The sequence below is a fragment of the Apium graveolens genome, chromosome 10, assembly GCF_009905375.1.
Source record: "Apium graveolens cultivar Ventura chromosome 10, ASM990537v1, whole genome shotgun sequence".
Lineage (NCBI taxonomy): Eukaryota > Viridiplantae > Streptophyta > Magnoliopsida > Apiales > Apiaceae > Apium > Apium graveolens.
The window spans coordinates 9,503,731-9,528,065 of record NC_133656.1 but is presented as its reverse complement, the minus strand read 5'-3'; the positions used below and the strand labels follow the sequence as shown (position 1 = coordinate 9,528,065).

The window sequence follows — 24,335 nt, the reverse complement described above, 5'->3', positions numbered from 1 at the left end:
CGTCTTATGAGCGTCGCAAACTTCTAAGATAGTGTGTTAATCTCTATTGAAGCGAAAGTGAATATAGAGGTTTAGAACTTGCCATGCTAGCATAGGTTCATGTATAATTGTTATGCATGATTTGTAGGTAATTTTAACCATCTTACTTTCCCTATTAATCAAGATTGATAACTTGTGCATTGAACCTTTATTTGTCAAATCCAATAGACATATAGGCACTCAACATATTTGGTGTCTAGTCGTAGGGTATTCGTACAACGAAAGTTGGCGTTTACTAGTTTCGTGTTATCTGATTAGTTGTCATCACCATTGCATGCTAAGGTTAAGAACAATGTCTTTGAATGAAGTAGTATTGAAGTTAGAATCCCATGTTTGTCTCATATAAGTAATTCAACCTTAATTCTCTTAGTTAATGCTATTTAGTATAATCTCTTAGTTTAATCAAAACCTAAATTGTTATTTGTCTTAGCATTGAGCGATAACCATATCATTATTGCATAAGTGCATAAATTGAACTTAACTTAAACCAGTCTTTGTGGGAACGAACTAGAAAGAATTCTATATTACTTGCGAATGCGTATACTTGCGTGTAATTTTAGCGCATGCTTTCATCCGAACAAGTTTTTGCGCTGCTGCCGGGGACTCGATGTTAATGTTTAGTTTATGTGCTTGACATCAATGGTTGTTAAAGTCCACTGGCTTGGAGATATTACCTACTTGTTTGCTTGTTAGTATTTCAGGTACTCTAGAGAGTATTTATGCTAACGCGTTCTCGATCTCGCAAGAGAACACTGGATAAAGCGGAGGAAGAAGTTGAAGTAGAAGAAGTTTTTGAAAAAGTAGAGAAAGTTGAAAAAGAAGTTATTATTGCAATGGGAAAACCAGCAGCGAATCCGAAAGCTTTGATGGATTATTCTCAGCTGAAAATCAATGATATTCAGTCTAGCATTGTCATACCAGCCATCACGGCTAATACTTTCGAAATCAAGGCTAGCACGATTCAGATGATGCATTATTTAATTCAGTTTAGAGGTTCTCCAAAGGAAGATCCCAACATGCATATTAGAGATTTCATCGAGATCTGCAACACTTTCAAATTTAACAATGTTTCTAAAGATGCTGTTAAGCTGAGTCTTTTCCCATTCTCTCTGAGGGATAAAGCTAAGTGTTGGTTGCATTCTCTACCACCAGGCTCTATTACTACTTGGGAAGACCTTGCTCAAAATTTCTTACTAAATTCTTCCCTATGGCAAAGACAGCTGCAATCAGGAATGCTCATACTCAATTTGCACAGCAATCGGGAGAGTCTTTATGTGAAGCTTGGGATCATTATAAGCAGATACTTAGGAAGTGTCCTCATCATGGGATGTCTGACCAGATGATTATCAACTTCTTTTATAATGGTTTGGGAGCACAATCCAGACCCATGTTTGATGCAGCATCAGGTGGAGCCTTATGGGCTAAGAGCTATGATGAAGCTTATGAGTTGATTGAACTGATGGTTGTTAATAAATACCAGAACCCTTCTCAGATACTACCTCAAGGAAAGGTAACAGGAATTCTGGAGGTAGATGCATCTACTACTATAACTGCTCAGCTTAAGGCTTTAACGATGAAGGTGGATTCTTTGGCTAATTATAGGGTTAATCAAATTACAAGTGTCTGTGAGCTTTGTGTTGGTGTGCATGAGACGAAGCAGTGTGCTATATCTAATGAATCAGCTCAGTTTATGAGCAACTTTCAGAGGTCGCGGAAACCAGTTCCATCCACTTACCATCCAAACAACCACAATCATCCTAACTTCAGCTGGAGCAACAATCAGAATGTGGTACAACAGCCTTATCAGCAGTATGTAACAAAGTAATTCAACCCTCCTGGTTTTCAACAACCGCAATATGCACCAAGACAACAACTCTAACTTCAACAATTTAATGAAAAATCTGAATTGGAGGAGTTGAGGCTCATGTGCAAGAGCCAAGCGGTTTCTATTAAGACCTTGGAGAATCAAATTGGGCAGATTGCCAATGCCTTGTTTAATCAACAACCTGGAACACTCCCTAGTAACACAGAAGTTTCAGTCAAGAAGAAAGTAGAAGAGCAGGTTAAGCCAATTACATTGAGTTCTGGAAAGGTTGCAATCCTCGAAAAATCTCAAGTTCCAGAAGATGAAGTTGTGGCTGAAGAAGATGTGCAGAAGGAAGCAGAAGTGGAAACAAGGAAGAAAATTGTTGAACACACTCCTCCTGAGGGTAATATAGGGGAGAAATAGGTCTATCCTCCACCTCCTTTTCCTAAGAGGCTTTAGAAGCAAAAGTTGGATAAGCAATTTGCTAAGTTTCTGGAGGTGTTCAAGAAACTTCATATCAACATACCTTTCTCTGAAGCTCTTGAACAGATGCCTAGCTATGTGAAGTTTATGAAAGATATTCTTTCCAGGAAAGTGAAGCTCGATGATTTAAAGACCATTTCTCTTACGAAGGAATGTAGTGTTGTGCTGCAACAGAAGTTATCTCCGAAGCTTAAGGATCCTGGAAGCTTCACTATTCCTTGCACCATCAGAAAATTGTCGTTCAACAAGTGTTTATGTGATTTGGAAGCTAGCATCAATCTGATGCCTTTTTCTATCTTCAAGAAGTTGGATCTACCTGATCCAAAGCCTACATATATGTCCTTGCAATTGGTCGATCGTTCTATTACATATCCATGAGGCATTGTGGAGGATGTCTTGGTCAAAGTGGACAAACTCATCTTTCCTGCTTACTTTTTAATTCTTGATTTCTAGGAGGATAAAAAGATTCCCATAATCTTGGGAAGACCATTCTTGGCTACTGGCCGAACCTTGATTGTTGTGTAGAAGGGTGAGCTCACTATGCGAGTAATGGATCATGATGTGACGTTTAATGTTTTCAATGCCATGAAATTCCCTACTGATACAGAGGAGTGCTTAAAAGTGGAATTCATCGATTCTTGTGTTACTTCAGAACTTGATCAAATGCTAAGGTCTGATGCCTTAGAGAAAGCCTTGATGGATAATTCAGATAGTGAAGATGATGAAGGTGATGAGCAGGTGAAGTATTTGAATGCTTCTCCTTGGAAGCGAAGGCTGGATATGCCTTTTGAATCTCTTAGAATGTCAGAACTCAGAAATACTGAGGGGCATCTCAATCCATCTATTGAAGAAGCTCCTACACTTGAGCTTAAACCTTTGCCTGAACACTTGAGGTATGTGTTTTTAGGTGATGCATCTACTTTTCCTATTATTATTGCATCTAACCTTTCAGGTAGAGGTGAAGAAAAGCTCTTGAGAATTCTGAGAGAGTTCAAGTTGGCAATTGGATGGACTATATCAGGTATTAAGGGAATCAACCCTTCTTATTGCATGCATAAAATTCTGCTAGAGGAAGGAAATAAGCCGACTGTTGAGCAAAAGAGGAGGCTAAATCCGATCATGAAGGAGGTCGTGAAGAAGGAAATTCTTAAGTGGCTAGATGTAGGCATCATCTATCCTATTTCTGACATTTCTTGGATGAGCCCAGTTCAGTGTGTGCCAAATAAAGGAGGCATCACCGTGGTTGCTAATGAAAAGAATGAGCTCATTCAACTCGAACAGTCACGGGGTGGAGAGTTAGCATGGATTACAGGAAGCTGAACAAGGCCATGAGGAAGGATTACTTCCCTCTTCCTTTTATTGATCAGATGCTGGATAGGTTGGCTGGGCATGAATACTACTATCTTCTGGATGGATATTCGGGCTATAATCAGATTTGCATTGCTCCATAAGATCAGGAAAAGACTACCTTCACTTGTCCATTTGGTACTTTTGCCTTCAGAAGAGTTTCTTTTGGGTTATGTTGTGCACCTGCCACATTTCAGAGATGCATGATGGCTATCTTTTCTGACATGATTGGTTAGAATGTGGAGGTGTTCATGGATGATTTTTATATGTCAGGGATTCTTTCAATAAGTGCTTGCAAAATCTTGGCATAGTTCTGAAAAGGTGTGTTGAGACCAATCTAGTTCTCAACTGGGAAAAATGTCACTTTATGGTGCAACAGGGCATTATTCTTAGGCACAAGGTCTCTAGTAAAGGTATTGAGGTGGATAAAGCCAAGGTGGGGGTCATTGAAAACCTTCCTCCACCAATTTTTGTTAAGGGAATCCGCAGCTTTCTTGGTCATGTGGGCTTCTATCGGCGGTTCGTCAAGGATTTCTCTAAAATCTCTAAACCATTGTGCAACCTTTTAGAGAAAGATGTCCCTTTCAAGTTTGATGATGAGTTTCTAGCTACTTTTGAGAGCTTAAAGAAGAGCTTGATCATGGAACCTGTCATAACTGCACCTGATTGGAATGAGCCTTTTGAAATGATGTATGATGCGAGTGACTATGCAGTTGGAGCAGTGCTTGGGCAAAGGAAGAACAATATATTTTGTGGTCTACTATGCTAGTAAGACCCTAAATGGTTCTCAACTGAACTACACTACAACTGAGAAGGAGCTATTGGCCATTGTCTATGGTTTTGAGAAGTTTCGATCTTATTTGCTTGGGACGAAGGTGACAGTTTTCACTGATCACGCCGCGATTCGATATCTCATCTCAAAGAAGGACTCGAAGCCTAAATTGATTCGATGGGTTCTTTTACTTTAGGAGTTTGAGTTGGAGATCAAAGATAGAAAAGGAGCTGAGAATTAAGTTGCTGATCATCTCTCTTATTTAGAAGATCCGGGTACATCTTTACATGACAAGACATTGATAGACGAGTCTTTTACCGATGAGCAGTTGTTTGGGGTGTAAGAAGAAGTACCGTGGTTCGCAGACATTGTAAAATATCTTGTGAGCAACATTATGCCTCCGGACTTATCTTCTGCTCAAAGAAAGAAGTTTCTTCATGAGATGAAGTGGTATATGTGGGATGAGCCATTTTTGTTTTGGTAAGGAGCTGACCAAATCATCAGGAGATGTATTTCGTATAGCGAGACTGAGGGTATCTTGCGAGACTGCCATTCAACTGTTTAAGGAGGCCACTATGGTGGAGAAAAGACAACAGCTCTTATCCTTCAAGCAGCATTCTTCTGGCCTATATTGTTTAAGGATGCGCATCAGTTTGTTTTGAACTATGATCGCTTCCAGTGTGTTGGTAATATAGGGATGAGATGCCTCTTAATGTGCTTCTTGAGGTTGAGGTCTTCGATGTTTGGGGAATTGACTTCATGGAGCCATTTTTCTCGTCGTGAAACAATCAGTATATCTTGTTGGCAGTAGATTATGTCTCAAAATGGGTGGAAGTTAAATCTTTGCCGACAAATGATACGAAGGTAGTACTAAATTTTCTTCACAAGCAGATTTTCACAAGATTTGGGACTCCAAGAGTCATAATCAGTAACGAAGGATCGCATTTCTGCAATGGCAAGTTCACTGCTATGATACAGAGATATAATGTAAATCATCGCATTACTACAACTTATCATCCTCGGACTAATGGTCAAGCTGAGGTGTCTAATAGAGAGATCAAGCGAATTCTGGAGAAAGTTGTATGTCCATCGAGAAAGGATTGGTCTTTAAAGCTGGATGAAGCTATTTGGGCATATCGAACAGCATTCAATACTCCTCTAGGCATGTCAGCGTTTTAAATGGTTTATGGTAAGGGATGTCATTTTCCTGTGGAGATAGAGCACAAGGCATATTGGGCTTTGAAGAAATTGAACCTTGATATGGATGCATCTAGTAAGAAAAGGATACTTCAATTGAATGAACGCGATGAGTTTCGACTTCAAGCGTATGTGAACAACAAAATGTATAAGGAGAAAGTCAAGAGGTGGCACGATAGGGATCTAGTGCTCAAATCATTTATGTCGGGGCAACAAGTTCTTTTGTTCAACTCTCATCTTCATCTTTTTCCTGAAAAATTGAAGTCGAGATGGTCAAGGCCGTCTGTTCTCAAAACTGTGTTTCCACATGGAGCAGTGGAGATTTTTGAGAATGATCCAGGCCAGGCATTCAAGGTGAATGGACAGCGTTTGAAGCATTACTATGGGGATACGGCAAACCATGAGGTGGTTATTACCGTTTTATTATCAACTTGATCTCGGAATTCTACGTCAAGCTAGCGACGTAAACCAAGCGCTTCTTGGGAGGCAACCCAAGCTTATTGTACATTAGTAGGAAGAGAAGAAGATAGAAGGAAGAAAAAAAACAAGAAGAAAATACAAAAAAAATCACAAAAACAGAAAAAACAGGGTACTTTTTACAGAAGCACGGCGCGCCCGTGCTGGGAGGCGGGGCGGCCGCGCTGAAAAATAGAAGCACGGTGTGCCCACGCTGGGAGGCGGGGCAGCCACGCTGGAACTCCAGACAAACGGCACGCCCACGCTACCTGGCGGGGCGGCCGCGCTGACCCCATGAAGAAGAAAAAAAAAAACAGAAAATCGAAAATTCAAAAAAAAAACACCAGCCGAATTTCCCTCCTTCCACTACCCTAATTCCTTCACCTAATCAATTCTAAACACTATCATTATCCCTAGTAACCCATAATCATATCCCACTTCTATTCTAAACCTAATTCTACTTATATGTATACATACATCTCCATAAAATCATCTCCGTCACTTTACACATTCTCAAAACCTAAATCTCTCTATACACAACTATTTTCTCAATTTATCAAATCCAATGGCACCAAAGAGAGCACGCACTCAAGTTAGCAGCAGCACTAACCCCGCCACTACTGATTCTTCGAGTGTTAGGGGCACGTGTAACACCCCCAAATTCGGGGTCAGGATTGGGTGTCACTACACAGCTTTAAATAATAAAAACCTGTATATTAAAATAAATATAATTTCCTTGTATTGATCACTCTGACACCTCCAAATTTCTTCAGCTGGAATCTCACCACTTCTGCTGTCTATTAAAAGCTATTCACTTAGCCCTCATTTGATACTGAAAGAAATAAGAGTTCACAAAGCAAGAGTGAGCCAAAAATGCTCAGCAAGTATCATAAATGGTTTCCAGGTATCAGATCAGAAAACTCTTGGAAACGATTGTTGAATGATTTTAAAAACGTTTTTTACATATTTAAATAGTTGAGCGAACAAAACATCGGCCCTCATTGGCCTTTAATCATAAATTACATTTTTCTATAAAAGAACAGTGATCGTTTCAATATCTCATCCTTTTGAATCAAATCTCTATTTGAGTTTGTAATTATGAACTATTTGGGAAAGAATGCCGTTAATGGCGATCAACAATAAATTAGACTAGACACTAGAAACCAACATATGCACTATAACCTGCTGATTAGTCAGGATACAGTGCGGATCTATACCCAACTGCATAGACCCACCAACATATAGGTACCCAGGCACTATGGCCCAAGGGTCTGGTCCATCCCCGACCCATAGGATCCAGCTCATCACCGGTCCTCATAATAACCGTCCAGGCCGTAGAGTATTTTGATATCAAATCATTTTAATTTCAAAACATCCCAAATCAGGGTTCGCAAATAACCCGAATGAATGGGTATTTGCTCAAGAGAGCAATCGAATTATAGGAACAATAATGAAAAGAACTGGCATAATAAGAGTAATTGCAGCGAAATATAAAACAGTTAACTATTCTAAACTTAAAATAGGAGCGAATAAATATTTACAGTATTTTAGGAGAAAGGTTAGGAATACTTGCCTCAATTGATAATCCTCTGATCTTTAACTAGCTGCCATATTACTCAGTCATGTCGCATCTGTATTACCCTTGACAGGCTACTTGACCTTTCTTATCTTTTACTCCCTTAGGTTTATCTTTATTCCGAATCCACTCGTTTCATTACTACACGCTATCAGGCTTTATTTCTAAAATTTATATTTGGCTTTGAATGCCTCGACCTATGTGCATCTATCATAAATAATACTATTCAATGAACTGACAATATATATATAATTGTCTAGTCTATACGTTTATTCTTATTATCTACCCGCCCGATAATAACAGATAAAAATCACATCTCAATCAGATAATGTTTAAAAGACACACTGACTCATTATCCACATAACACGTACACATAGGGTATGTAATCATATAACACATAATAACATAATTCATGTAGCACATAAGTTGAATTGACAAAAGATAGGTCCTAATACGTTTGGAATTGAAATCGGGTCAAAAAGAATATTTTATCGAGCAATTATTGACTCGGAATGATCCATAAAACAAACGTCCTTTAGATACAAAGGAATTTAGGTCTCGAAAATATTTTTAATAGAAGCAAAATTTTATCTGAGTCTAGAGGCGTTCGTTTCGTATTAAACGGACGAACGGTTGATTTATTATGAATTTATTACGAACGGTTCTCTGAATCATTTTATAATTAAATAATAGGGTTCGAATACCCGAATATGACTTTAAAATAATTTTATAATAATTATCAAGCCTTGAAGATAATTTAAAATAATATTTTAAAGCTCGAAACTATTTTTCGGGATTTTTAAATCAATTTTAAATAATTAAATCTAATTATTAAATTAATTAAAATTAATTAATAATTAAATAAATTAATTAATCAATTAATTAAAATAATTAAAAACCAATAAAAAATAATTAATAAAATGTTTTTTTATTTATTTTTTGAATAAATAAATAAATAAAACATTTTTTTGGATTTCAAATAATTAAATAACTATTTTTCTAATTTTTAAAATAATAATTAAATTATTCCTAAAACAGAAATCCATTTTCTGTAAATTTTTAAAACAGGTATCCTTTATTTGCAAGATTTCAGAAGTTTTGGGGGTCAAAGTGTAAAAACACAATTTTCAGAAATGTATTTGAGACAATCGGATCAAAACCGGGTATGTAAATTCGGAAAACGGGTCGGGTATGAATACCACCGGGTCCTCAAGAACTCCGGCCAGGTTGCCCAGAATCTGGTGGTTCTTGTCGGACTCCGGCAGCATTTCGACGAGCCCCTTTGGCTCGAAACCACAGCGTTTTGATCAGAATTGCAACTGACTCCTGCTTAGAATCAATATAGGACAGCAATTCAAACAACAATCACAACCAACACTTAGGAATTCGTCGATTCCGACAACCTGCAGGCTAACGCCGGCGAATACTCCGGCGAAATGCGATTTTGATGCTTACTGAACCAAATTCAACGATTATTATTTCAAAACAAAGCGTATAACACGTGTAATCTAACCCCCAAACTCATACACATCTCAGATTATTAAAAATCAAAAATGATTATTTCAAAAATTGCTTAGAACCCTATAAATCGAATCATGCATCCTAGCTACAGTTCGATGCAATTAGTTATGCAAATCGATTATAATTTATCATATGAAGCTATATAAACAATCAGATCAAATGAATAACCCCAGAATCAAAATTACCCAAAAATCAATTAAAACTATTCTTGAACAAGAACCCTAATTTTATTTTTCCCAGAATCAAATTCATTTTTCTACTTGATGCAAACCTCAAAATCTGACATATTATATACCAAAATGATCAGAAAATTATTCCCTACATGATTATAGCATCAAATCATATCAACAACTTCAAGAACAAATTTTCATATTTAAAATCTTAATAAATTCAAATTAAAAAAAATAGACAGATGATTACCTGAGATTTCTGGGTTTGATTTGACGATTGATTATGATTCTATATTTCGAGAGCTTCGTTTTGATATATTACACGCTTGAATCGGAGTTCGGTAACGCCTTTGTTCGTGCGTTTAATTCTCAGGAACGTATCGTTTTTTAGGGTTATTCTCTGTAATTACTATATTTTGACTGGTTGTAAATGAATAAACGGATAAAATGAAATAAAAAATAAGCTATTTATATTTACGAAATATTGATTTGTTCTGGATCGTTTTGGATCGTTAAATAAGTTACTTAGCCGCTAAGTAACTGCAATAACGATCCGATTTGATATCAGTTTTGGATAATTATCCCAACCGAGCTTTTTATAAAACACTCTATACGAACATAATGTAATAATATCTCGTCTTTTGAGAATACGGGTTTCGTTGATTCACCGAAATGATTATTGTATCGAAAATCTTGCGCCGGGACGTGCACGAGTCAACCCGTAATCCGAGTCGAAAAAGTTAAAACACGGAAAATGTCCAGAATTACCAGATTAGGTTAGGAAGGAGTTTCCGGAAGAGTCTCAGGTTGTAAAAACGTAAAAAGAGTTGAAGTCGGACGATTCCCGGCTTTATAAAATAATTTTTTAATTATTCAGAAAATAATTAATAATACATAAATCATTATAAAATCATATAACATTTCAAAAATTACCAGAAAATATCTTAATTATCTATATTTTATTCTGGACATATTAAAATTAATATACTCACATTTTATTATATACAAACATCCAAATATTATTATCAATCATCAGATAATTCACCAAAAATTCATATAATATTCACATAATAATCAAATAATTACACGATATTTCCTGTATGTTACATCCTTCCCCCCTTAAAAGGATTCTGTCCTCAGAATCATACTAAGGAATAGTACTGTTACTTTTCAAGTATATCACTTTCATTTTCTCAAGTGAATTTCTCAACCTTATAATTTTTCATAACTTTAACGTATAATATCAATCATTCCCTTAATAGCCTCTCGCTAACATCATATTCTATTTGTTGCTTTTATAACTCAATTCAAATCTCCATCTTCTATATATAATGGAGCTAACTTACTCTTTCTGGGTATATACATATAAACGCCCTATGAATTCGTTATACGGGTAGCGGTGAAGCCAACTCACTTCTATTTATCCTGTCTATTTTACTATCTAGGAGGGACCAGCATAACACATCTTAATTCTCTTTTTCTTTCTAATTATAGTAACTCGTGCTTATGAGAGTTTCCAAATGTTACTCGGTGTTGAACCTCGTCCCTATATGTTTCTTCGTTCAAATAACCTAATTTATAATCGCTTCGCATCGCATTCGAGGCTCTTTAATCGATCCTGTAATCTTCTTCTTCATCTGTAAATGATGTACTGAGACCATGGCGTGTTTGATTTCTGACGTTGACTATGATATTTTCCAAGTATCTTTCCTATAATTACTTAGGCCTCATCACTTTAATCACAACTCAATGGTCTCTTACCGATATTAAATCTATCAGTTACTCACGTAATCTAAATCAATCTTCATTTTATACCTAGGGAGCTAAATTACCCTTCTTAGTCATATACATTTGAATATCTTATGAATTCGTCATGCCTGTAACAACAAGGCCAACTCATTCGTAATCGTTCTATCTATCTCATTGTCTCAATAGACTAACTTATTTATACTAATCTGCTTCTCTTTCCAATTCTAATAATTCGTGTTTATAAACCTTCCATTTTCCCTGGCTGTTCTACTTTACTTTTCACGTCTCCTTTTTTCGGTTAGTCTGGCTTATGATCGTTTTCAATCGTATTCGAGAACCTTTAGCTGGTCTCTTGTACTTTCAACCCGTCTGCGCCCGATATACTGAACCCATGGCGTATGATGCTTCGAAATATTCTAAATCTATTCAAAACTAAAAATTAAAGGAAGATCTCGACAATTGTATTTAACTCACCACTTTGTAGTATACTTCAATTTATTTTCAATCACTATCAAGTATATTCATTGAGCGAGAATCCTTTACTATTGGAAAGGAAATATTAGTTTGAAATGGAATGAATCATAACTTTATTCAAAACCGAATTCTTGGTACTAATACTTATTTTGTTGTCATATCAAATTAGATATCAATATGAACCTTGATGCTCACAACATTCCATACTAAAGTCAACATCAATCATCTATATTAATACCATCTTTGATATCTAACAACAAAGTGAGTATCAGCATTACCTAGAAATCGGATCAAAACATGTTCTTCAATTTCTAACTTTTCTAATTCCTTTATCCATTCCCCAGCAATCTTAGTGATAATCACTCTTTCTTTTCTACTCAAGACATCTGTCTCTGAATGGATCTTGCTTGGTTAGCAATTAAACATACTTTTGTAGCTCATAATTAATTATAACCAGAGTTCATACCTTTGAAGCCTAGAACGCAGTTGCTAATCTTTCACCCTTCACATGCATATCTTCAGGTGTTCAACTTGGTCTTCCTTAGTTCTTGAATGGGCGAGGATGTTATTTAATAAATACAATTACATTATCCAATTACTCCTTATACACTATATTCATTTAATCTTCAGACTTACAATTTTTGATAACCGATGCGTGACTTCATACCTCCCTTCTCTTTTCTCCATGATCACTTTTATGTATAGCGCAAAGTACTCTTTATTTTATTATTCTTTCATTCTATATTTCTGAAGTTTTCCTTCACTCAATATCTCATTTCTACTGGGTTATATGATACAGGACTTTTGACACCAGTTCGACTCTGTGCAGTAACCAATGAGAAATTTTTACCTCATTTCCCGAGGTAACCTTGGTAAATTATGAGTTAGAACCTTCGGGGCTTTGCTTTAATTCTAAAGAATTCTGATATGAGATTCATTGTTACATTCTTCTTTAACAGTTCACCACTAATACCTTGGTTTAATCTCCCCTGTTTACACACATTCTTTGAATGAAATTTCTATCTTCCATTATCGGCGTTTCACTTCATTCTCCTATCAGTTCTGACACAGCTGACGTTCACAACTTGCTTATATCCTGGACTATTTTATAAAATTTCTTTATCATCCTTCTGATTCCACTTCTTTTCTTATTTAGTTCTTCATTCTCATTAACTCTTTTAACATAAGGAATGTCTTTTCTCGATGATATTAATATGTGTATTATTAGCTAAGCCATTTCTGAAGTTAATAAAAGGCTTTTATTTATAATATTTAAGTTCTTACTGACAGAATTTTCAAAATTCATCGATAGTTATTTTCTTAGTTTTACTTAAATCATCATTAGTCGCATATTTGGCTTTTTCCAATTGATCAACATTTATTCTTCCCAAGTTCACATGTGTACTTCGTTAGTCTTCGTCTTACATCAGATACTTGGATTTGCGAGCTTTCAAAAACTTTTATTCAATCGCCATTCGATATGGGTATACTTTCAAGTCCTTCCTAGAATGCTATAATGGATGATAGAATCTCTTTGCTTTATCTTGAACCTTCAGTTCTTGAAAATTTTCCTCTTACTAGCATGTACCAATTACTTTCTGTTCCTCTTGTTTATCAAAAAGAGCATATTCATCTAGATAAAGTCTCGCACATGTCTGTGGTAACATCACGCTAATTCTACTAAACTTTCGATTCCTGCTAATGTCATCACTTCCTTCAACTTGCTGACCGCTTTGATTTTGGATCTGAAAATCATGTTAAAGCTTGACTCAATCTAATTGGAATCGATCTCCATTTAGCTAACCATTAGTTGGTAAAGTTGATCAATTAACTCTTTTAACTGATCACTTCAACCAGTGCTGACTAGCTAACTGGAATCAAAGACCAATTATATAAATTCAGTTTGGGTATAATAACTTTCTCAAGAACCGAGAATGCAGTTATTTGGAGTACTGACGAGAACGACAATATACTTCTTTATCCTTACATGTAGGGTAATTTCTGAAAATTTGGGCAGCACTTCCCCTATATCATTGACTACCAGTCGGACTCAAGCTGATACCATTAATATACCAAATCGTCCACAGTCATATCCATCCACTTCCATCAACCAAATTCATCCATTCACCATAACTCAAACTATATCATTCTGACCAGCATTTGTATGATTAATTGGCATAACATATATCTTTTTGAAATGGGACTAAGGTCTTAAACCAACAATGATTACTATAACCACACTTTTCTTAGTTCTTTCAGAATATGACAAAATTTTATTAGCGAACTTTAAAATTTATCTTGTTGTTTCTAAAAAAATTTATTTTGCAAGTCTCTTAACTTATTCCTTACCGTTACTAATTGGGTATAGTTACTTTTAAAAACTATGTTGCATCCTTCAACGAATTACAGCAATACTCCTTCTTTGACAATACACACTCAATTTCATTAGTGAGTTTGTTTATCTTTCAATAACCACGCAGGGTCTTAATTATCATCGTCACAATAGGGTAAAAACTCCATCATCAGTTCGTTATTTCTTAAAAGGTCTCGCAGTCGAATCACCATTACTTTACCTCGACTTATGTTCCCGTATCGAGCTTTCGTCACCGACCCGGTTATGGTTATTAAATTCATCATAACTTATTTACTCAAGGTAGATAACTTCACAATTTCTTAAAGAACACGTTCAAAATTTGTTTGCAATTAAGATTTCTTTGATCTTGAATCTTCACCACAAATATCTTTCCGCGATGAAGGGATGCTTTACGTATTAATTACCTGTCTGAATCAGTGTTCAGAATTCCCTTGAGCTCCGATTGTTGTCCCGACACTCGTTTGCTTTGCGTACAGCCTTACTTCCTTAGTTTATAACTAATTTATTTGTTATGGTTCGCTAATCATTCATTCCATGTCAAAACCCTATGATTTGAAGCGCGTCATGTTAACACAATCTGTTATACTGATGAGATCCTCGTAACACGAACAACTGCCTGACTTGATGTCTTCACCCCGTCCATGTTATCGATAAATTCCTTCTTTCTTACCCGCAGATATCCACCACTTATCGGTTTACAGTCGTATCTATGTTTGTTGTATGATTCTATGTGCCACACTATTTTATTTCTTTTAAAATCGTTAGAGAACAGACTATACGCAAGAGGAGAGTTTGCGAATATGACTTTGATGGAAAACTGAATAAGGAATAACAATGCCACAAACGATTGGGAGAATTTGTAATTCATTAAATTGAAGGTAAAAGAATGAGTGAAGATTTAGATATGAATGAGACAACCATATTCATACTCAAGATGGCCATTCTTTCATACTATATGGCATACAGCACATGATTAGGTGGCGTCCCACCCGACTCTTCATCATTTCGACAAAGCGTCATACCACAACACTGCTTGTCTCAATCAGAAATTAGTGATTTGAGGAGAGAAACAATTCAGAAGGAATACAACAAATTTTCTTTCGTCTTCACCTCATATGATTTATCCACAGAAGAAACTTATACATATCCAAGAATCAAGAAGAACATATGCTATCGTATTAAGAAGAGAAATTTCGATATTGATCACCTTCCACACTTCACCTACGTATGCCTTCAGAAAACCAGTAAAATGAGAGATTCATAATTTAGGTCACATTATATCTTCGAAATGTCATCTGGAAATGCCTCCACATTAATGCTTTAATGATTTGATCGTAATCGCGTTCCTATAAAATTTTTAATTATTACTTCTGATTTCCTTTATGCCACATAGGGTAACAGTCGATCCCGCAACGTCTCAACTTCGTCGATAGGAATACTATTTTCTCCATTTATCTGGAAGATTCTTCCCTTTCCTTCAGTCACCCGATGTCCGTTCAAATTACAAATCTCGTTAAATTCTAACAATTTCATGAATTGGGTAAATAATGTTTTAACAAGTTGATTTAATCATTAATATTAAACAAAATTTATGTTCGTCTTTGATGGAAAACTTTAAACTTTCTTCTCAGTAGTGGGTCTACTTGGTCCTCCAGATTAACAATACTGAGTCTAATTTCATTCTTCTTTTTAGGTTATTTTCTGTTTATAATAACAAGAACATAAATAGTAATTCGACAACCAAATTGTAAAACTCATTTTATACAAAAATCTTCTGAAAGCTGATTAAGAAAATCTTCTCCGAAATCTCATTTTAAAATTTTGAAAATCAATTATTTGGTCGTCATTACTACATAAGTTACTTGCTATTCTCTTGATCCGCTAATGAAATATCTAATTAAAGGAATGCCCATATAAGGATCTCTCCATTTTGGTACGTCTTCTACTTTTCCTTGGATTCTGCTCGTACTTATTAGTCGACAAAGTTTCATTTACTATTGTATATCATTTATTCGCAATTCTACCGCAATGCTGACATCTGGTACTATCTCTAACATTCTTGTCATCATTCTTGACGCTATGCTAACAACCGCGCAGGCGATTCGACATTTTGTCTATAGATAGGGTCGCACCTTCTCGCTAGCCTTACCTATACCTAGTAAGGTAAATTTCCTTCTTCGCGCAGCGCCCGGTATGTGATAAGAATCTTTTCGCGACGGTGGTGCCTCTACAGCTTGCAACTTTGGCCCTTCATCAACTTCCATCAACTCGTTGCCTCTATCGTGGAGCTCGTTCTATTACCTAATTCTAAGTTAAATCGTACCAAAGCTCACCTAGCCTCTCTTTCACAAGTTCTCACTAGAATCAATCACATTTTCTTCAAAACTGCATGAAACGTAGGGTAACATATCCAGTGTCCGTCGATCTATCAATTCCTCATTATTGTAGGATCGGAGAACTCAATATACCTATAGCGTTGCGATATTCGCTATACACTTCCCTCAACAATCCTAGCTTACCAATTCCGTATCGGACCTGCTAGTCCTCATTCGCACTTAATTCGAACTTAAAATGAGTATGCCTAGGATCTTTCCTATCTCATATGACCTATCACTCCTATCTTAACCTAACCTATTCTTATTTCAGTGACCAATAACCTGTAGCTCTGATACCAACTGTAACACCCCCAAATCCGGGTCCAGGATTGGGTGTCACTACACAGCTTTAAATAATAAAACCTGTATATTAAAATAAATATACAGATAACCCCTCATTATTCAGGATTGCTTATAGGTTATGGTTTGAAACAAGAATCTAACCTTCTAAAATTTAAATTGTCTAAGTACAACTTCATTAACTCATTACTAATTTCCTTGTATTGATCACTATGACACCTCCAAATATCTTCAGCTGGAATCTCGCCACTTTTGTTGTCTATTAAAAGCTATTCACTTTGCCCTCATTTGATACTGAAAGAAATAAGAGTTCACAAAGCAAGAGTGAGCCAAAAATGCCCGGCAAGTATCATAAATGGTTTCCAGGTATCAGATCAGAAAACTCCTGGAAACGATTGTTGAATGATTTTAAAAACGTTTTTTTTACATATTTAAATAGTTGAGCGAACAAAACATCTGCCCTCATTGGCCTTTAATCATAAATTACATTTTTCTGTAAAAGAACAGTGATCGTTTAAATATCTCATCCTTTTGAATCAAATCTCTGTTTGAGTTTGTAATTATGAACTATTCGGGAAAGAATGCCATTAATGGCGATCAACAATAAATTAGACTAGACACTAGAAACCAACATATGCACTATAACCTGTTGATCAGTCAGGATATATAGTGCGGATCTATACCCAACGGCATAGACCCACCACCATATAGGTACCCAGGCACTATGGCCCAAGGGTCTGGTCCAACCCCAACCCATAGGATCCAACTCATCACTGGTCCTCATAATAACCGTCCAGGCCATAGAGTATTTTGATATCAAATCATTTTGATTTCAAAACATCCCAAATCAGGGTTCGCAAATAACCCGAATGAATGGGTATTTGCTCAAGAGATATAGGAACACTAATGAAAAGAACAGGCATAATAAGAGTAATTGCAGCGAAATATAAAACAGTTAACTATTCTGAACTTAGAATATGAGCGAATAAATATTTACAGTATTTTAGGAGAAAGGTTATGAATACTTGCCTCAATTGATAATCCTCTGATCTATAACTAGCTACCATATTACTCAGTCTTGTCGCATCTGTATTACCCTTGACAGGCTACTTGACCTTTCTTATCTTTTACTCCCTTAGGTTTATCTTTATTCCAAATCCACTCGTTTCATTACTACACGCTATTAGGCTTTATTTCTACAATTTCTGTCCGGCTTTGAATGCCACGAACTATGTGCATCTATCATGAATAATACTATTCAATGAACTGACAATATATAATTGTCTAGTCTATACGTTTATTCTTATTATCTACCCGCCCGATAATAACAGATAAAGATCACATCATAATCAGTTAATGTTTAAAGACACGTTGACTTATTATCCACATAACACGTACACATAGGGCATGTAATCATATAACACATAATCACATAATTCATGTAGCACATAAGTTGAATTGACAAAAGATAGGTCTTAATACGTTTGGAATTCAAATCGGGTCAAAAAGAATATTTTATCGATCAATTATTGACTCGGAATGATCCATAAAATAAATGTCCTTTAGATACAAAGGAATTTAGATCTCGAAAATATTTTTAATAGAAGCAAAATATTTTTCTGAGTCTAGAGGCGTTCATTTCGTATTAAACGGACGAACGGTTGATTTATTATGAATTTTTGAACATTTTTCGGAATTAAACCGGGTCTCTGAATCATTTTATAATTAAATAATAGGGTTTGAATAGCCGAATATGACTTTAAAATAATTTTATAATAATTATCAAGCCTTGAAGATAATTTAAAATAATATTTTAAATCTAGAAACTATTTTTCAGAATTTTTAAATCAATTTTAAATAATTAAATCTAATTATTAAATCAATTAAAATTAATTAATAATTAATTAAATTAATTAATCAATTAATTATAAATTAATCGATTAATTAAAATAATTAAAAACTAATTAAAATTAATTAATAATATAATTTTGATTTAGTTTTTGAATAAATAAATAATTAAAACAATTTTCTGGATTTAAAATAATTAAATAACTATTTTTATGGTTTTTAAAATAATAATTAAATTATTCCTAAAACAAAAATCCATTTTCTGTAAATTTTTAAAATATGTATCCTTTATTTGTAAGATTTCAGAAGTTTTGGGGGTCAAAGTGTAAAAACACAATTTTCAGAAATGTATTTGAGACAATCGGATCAAAACCGGGTTTGTAAATTCGGAAAACAGGTCGGGTATGAATAATACCGGGTCCTCAAGAACTCCGGCCGGGTTGCCCAGAATCCGGTGGTTCTTATCGGACTCCGGCAGCATTCCGACGAGCCCATTTGGCTCGTAAACACAGCGTTTTGATCAGAATTGCAACTGACTCCTGCTTAGAATCAATCCAGGACAACAATTCAAACAACAATCACAACCAACACTTAGGAATTCGTCGATTCCGACAACCTGCAGGCTAACGCCGGCGAATATTCCGGCGAAATGCGATTTTGATGCTTACTAAACCAAATTCAACGATTATTATTTCAAAACAAAGCGTATAACACGTGTAATCTAACCCCCAAACTCATACACATATCAGATTATTAAAAAAAACGATTATTTCAAAAATTTCTTAGAACCCTATAAATCGAATCATGCATCCTAGCTACAGTTCGATGCAATTAGTTATGCAAATCGATTATAATTTATCACATGAAGCTATATAAATAATCATATTAAACGAATAACCCCAGAATCAAAAATACCCAAAAATCAAATAAAACTGTTTTTGAACAAGAACCCTAATTTTATTTTTCCCATAATCAAATTCATTTTTCTACTTGATGCAAACCTCAAAATCTGACATATTATATACGAAAATGATCAGAAAATTATTCTCTACATGATTATAGCATCAAATCATATCAACAACTTCAAGAACAAATTTTCATATTTAAAATCTTAATACATTCGAATTAAAACAAATAGACAGAGGATTACCTGAGATTTTTGGGTTTGATTTGACGATTGATTATGATTCTATATTTCGAGAGCTTTATTTTGATATATTACACGCTTGAATCGGAGTTCGGTAACGCCTTCGTTCGTGCGTTTGATTCTCAAGAACGTATCATTTTATAGGGTTTTTCTCTGTAATTACTATATTTTTACTGGTTGTAAATGAATAAACGGGTAAAATGAAATAAGAAATAAGCTATTTATATTTACGGAATATTGATTTGTTCTGGATCGTTTTGGATCGTTAAATTAGTTACTTAGCCGCTAAGTAACAGCAATAACGATCCGATTTGATATCAGTTTTGGATAATTATCCCAACCGAGCTTTTTATAAAACACTCTATATGAACATAATGTAATAATATCTCGTCTTTCGAGAATACGGGTTTCGTTGATTCACCGAAATGATTATTGTATCGAAAATCTTGCGCCGGGACGTTCACGAGTCAAACCGTAATCCGGGTCGAAAAAGTTAAAAAACGGAAAATGTCTGGAATTACCAGATTAGGTCAGGAAGGAGTTTCCGGAAGAGTCTCAGGTTGTAAAAACGTAAAAACGGTTGAAGTCGGACGATTCCCGGCTTTATAAAATAATGTTATAATTATTAAAAAAATAATTAATAATACATAAATTATTATAAAATCATATAACATTCCAAAAATTACCAGAAAATATCTTAATTATCTATATTTTATTCTGGACATATTAAAATTAATATACTCACATTTTATTATATACAAACATCCAAATATTATTATCAATCATAAGATAATTCACCAAAAATCCATATAATATTCACATAATAATCAAATAATTACACGATATTTCCCGGATGTTACAGTACGAGTCTACGATTTGATACTCCGAAGGCTGAAGCGGAGTACACAAGGATGTTATCAAAGCCGATAGCGAAGGAGAGGGGTTTTCTACCTTCGGGTAAGTATGGTAAGCTTCTTAAGATGATCTTGGAGATGGGATGGGTTTCTTTTTGTGAGGCACCCGCGGCTGTGCCTATGAGTGTTGTTCGTGAGTTCTATGCGAATGCGAAGGCGGATAAGAATGGGTACTCGGTGGTTCGTGGGTTGATAGTGGACTCTACTCCGGAGGCTATTCGGAGGGTGATCAACCAGCCCGAGAGATAACCTACTCAGAAGGAGTGGGTTAATAATACTGGGGATGATTTCGATTTGGATTTGATTGTGGCTACGCTGTGTGTCCCGGATACGCATTGGAAGTTCAAGAGGGGATCGAACGAGTATGCCAATTTCACTGCCTCATGCATGAACAGGTTTGCTCGTGCTTGGAATTCTTTTATTTGTGTGAACATCATGCCTTCTTCTCATGTGCATGATGTGACTGTGGATCGTGCAAAATTATTGTGGGGGATTTTGCAGGGAGATTATGTGGATCTCGGTTCCATTATTTATCAGGGTATTTTAAGGTTTTTGCATGTCAGCACAGCGTGGTCTATCCCTTATGCCTCGATTGTGACCAAGCTTTGTGTTGCGGTCGGAGTTCAATGGCCTGCACATGAGCAACTTCAGTTACCGAGCACCCCCATTGATAGTTCTACGATCGCAGTGATGCAGGAGTGGTTTGGTGGGAAGGCTGATGAGAAGGGACTTGGGTACACCTATGAGCACTTTCCAGTAGCCAGCCAGCCGATCAGACTTATGTTGGTGGTTCGACTCAGGCACGCAGATCAGCGTGGAGACATCAGATGGATGAGGCTGATTCTTCGCAGCAACAACAACAGGAGGCAGATGATAGTGTCGGTTTGGGTTCAGCACAGTAATGGCGTTTGACGAGGCGGATGGATGCGATGTATGAGTCGCATAACAGGTTTACGTAGGATCTTACTCTGGCATTAGGTACAACTTTTCGAGCCACGGGGGTTGACATTCAGTGGCTAGTTTTTGGAGAGGATTCTGTGTACCCGCCTTCTGACACTCCACCCACGGAGGGTGATGACCATCCTGATTCCAAGTAGGTATGCTTTGATTCCTTGTTATTACCTTCACTGAGGACAGTGAAAATTTTAAGTTTGGGGGGGGGGTAGTTAAGGAATATTTGTATGTGAGTCTATATAGATGCATATTCATGATATTTTAGTTCATATAGTTTGCATATTTGTCATGTAGTTATTTGTTTTTGTTTTTATTTTGTTTATTTATTGTCATGTAGTATATTGCATATAATTACATTGACATTATATCATGATCCCTTAGGTGGCTTTTCCGATTAATTTGTGATGTTAATTCGAGTGTAGTGATGTCGTATAGAGGAATGTTAAGTCCTAACGAATTGAATTGCCTGCTAGAAACAAGAAAATTTTCACTAAGTCTTATAGGTTGCTTGAGTGCTAGATCATGATCATGACTTGTTTTTTTATCGAGGTTTAATCACTTGTTTATGTCTAGAATTTATGTTATTCTCTTAGTGACGAAATAACATGGATTTTTAAAATTGGAGAAAAACGTTGGATTTTATTACTAGTTATGGCTAGGTGTCAATTGGCTAGTAGTCGGCTCATATTTATATGAGTAGTCTAGAGTTGTGCGAGATGGAGTGAAACGCACTCGTTCAAAAATTATGAAAAAAATAGAAAAAAATAGAAAAAAAAGAAAAAAAATGTGTTATACACAATTGATCATGAGTGGGCTCTTTAAAACTTGAGTTATTAAGTTCTAGGGGACTTTGTGCCTAGTGATCTAAGGCCTTTTATAGTCTGGGATCCGCTAACCTAACGCTCGCTACATGGGTATTAAAGCATAAGTCTTTTGTGGACCTCACTCATTGCATGATCAAAATAAGCATGTTTGTCTTTTGTTATGTGTTATCAATAAAAGCATGAATCCTTGTATAACTCCGATAAAATTGAAGTGTTGTTAGTCATTTTGAGTTTATCGTTTATTCTTTTTATAACCTTGTGATTATCTTGATGAGTGGTGAGTTATGATTATTGATCTAGTTTCGGGAGTATATCTGTTAAGCAATTGCACACACGCACGTTTCTGGCTTGTGAGTTGATTTGTGGGATTTGATTGAACTTTGTGCAAATAATTGCATTCATTGAGATGTTGCTCATTGGTTGGTTTAGTTAATATGAGGGGATCGTTGCATTCATGTTAGTTGCATTCATGTATTTTTATTTCTTATTTTTGAGTCTGTTATGCTTGAGGACAAGCAACGATTCAAGTTTGGGGGTATGTTAAGTAACATTTATGTCCACTTAGAATGATTCATAAATGCTCGAATTGGTGTTTTGTACTCAAGTTGTTTGTGTATTTGATGTGTTTTATAGTGTTTTGAATTCTGGGCATAATCGGAAGCAGGAATAGTTTTACATTATTCTTATGATATAAGAGTGTTAGGATGGAGCCTTGATCATTTGAGTAAAAGAAACCAGCACTTGAAGTCAAGATGAAAAGTAAAATAAAGTTTTTCCAGAAGCTCAGCGCGGCCGCGCTACACTTGGGAGCGGCTGCGCCATACTCAGAGCGGCCGCGCGGGATCCCAAGCCGGCCGCGCTAGGTCGATTTTGAAGAATCCTGATTCTATTGGAAGAATGATTTTCTGGACTCCTGATTGGATGGGCTGGTATTTAAAGATTCCAAAAAGACGTTTTTCATAACGGAAAGCAAGGAGATAACAGGAAGAAGGCCTAATAGCACAAATTCAGCGAAGGAGAAGAAGAGCTTATTTTTACTTGTGATTCTTTGTTTAAGTTATAATCTTGGATGCTTGTTTTCTTTATTGTTTGAACCTAATACTCTTGTTAACGTACTGTTCTATAATTATTCCAGTTATTTCAGACCTATTTTATCTTAATTTATTTACCATGCTTTCATCGGAACCCACGGTGATGATGAGTTCGGTTATGAACTCATCATTATTGTGGGGTTCTAACGAATTTACTTATGGATTTCAATAGTTAAATTATTTCGATACCTAAGTGTGTGGTGATGTTATGATACCCTAGTATTGGTTGTGCTTATTCGTCTTATGAGCGTCGTGAACTTATAAGATAGTGTGTTAATCTCTATTGAAGCAAAAGTGAATATAGAGGTTTAGAACTTATGCTAGCATAGTTTCATGTATAATTGTTATGCATGATTTGTAGGTAGTTTTAACCATCTTACTTGCCTTATGTAATCAAGACAAATAACTTGTGCATTAAACCTTTATGTTGTCAAATTCTATAGATATATAGGGTCTCAACATATTTGGTATCTATTCATCTTATATCTCTTTTGTGGATGTCTGGTAGTAGGGTATTCGTATAATGAAAGTTGGCGTTTACTAGTTTCGTGTTATCTGATTAGTTGTCATCACCATTGCATGCTAAGGTTAAGAACAATGACTTTGAATGAAGTAGTAATGAAGTTAAAATCCCATGTTTATTTCATATAAGTAATTCAACCTCAATTCTCTTAGTTAATGTTATTTAGTATAATCTCTTAGTTTAATCAAAACCCAAATTGTTATTTGTCTTAGCATTGAGCGATAGCTGTATCATTGTTGCATAAGTGCATAAATTGAACTTAATCTAAATCAGTCTTTGTGGGAACGAACTAGAAAGAATTGTATATTACTTGCGAACGCGTATACTTGCGTGTAATTTTAGCGCGTGTTTTCGTCCTAACAGGTATTCAGTTCTAGTAAAGATTTTCTCCTCA

General features: G+C 35.6%; 1 non-coding gene and 1 pseudogene across 1 annotated transcript; one reads left to right on the top strand and one right to left on the bottom strand.

The window, feature by feature from the left end:
• LOC141690401 (CENP-B homolog protein 2-like) overlaps nucleotides 1-21,646 on the top strand; it is a 79,148-nt pseudogene extending 57,502 nt beyond the window's left edge.
• LOC141694323 (small nucleolar RNA R71) lies at nucleotides 1,262-1,368 on the bottom strand. The gene has a single exon (XR_012563641.1). It is a non-coding gene; the product is annotated as a small nucleolar RNA R71 (small nucleolar RNA).
• Nucleotides 21,647-24,335: the final 2,689 nt, after the last annotated feature.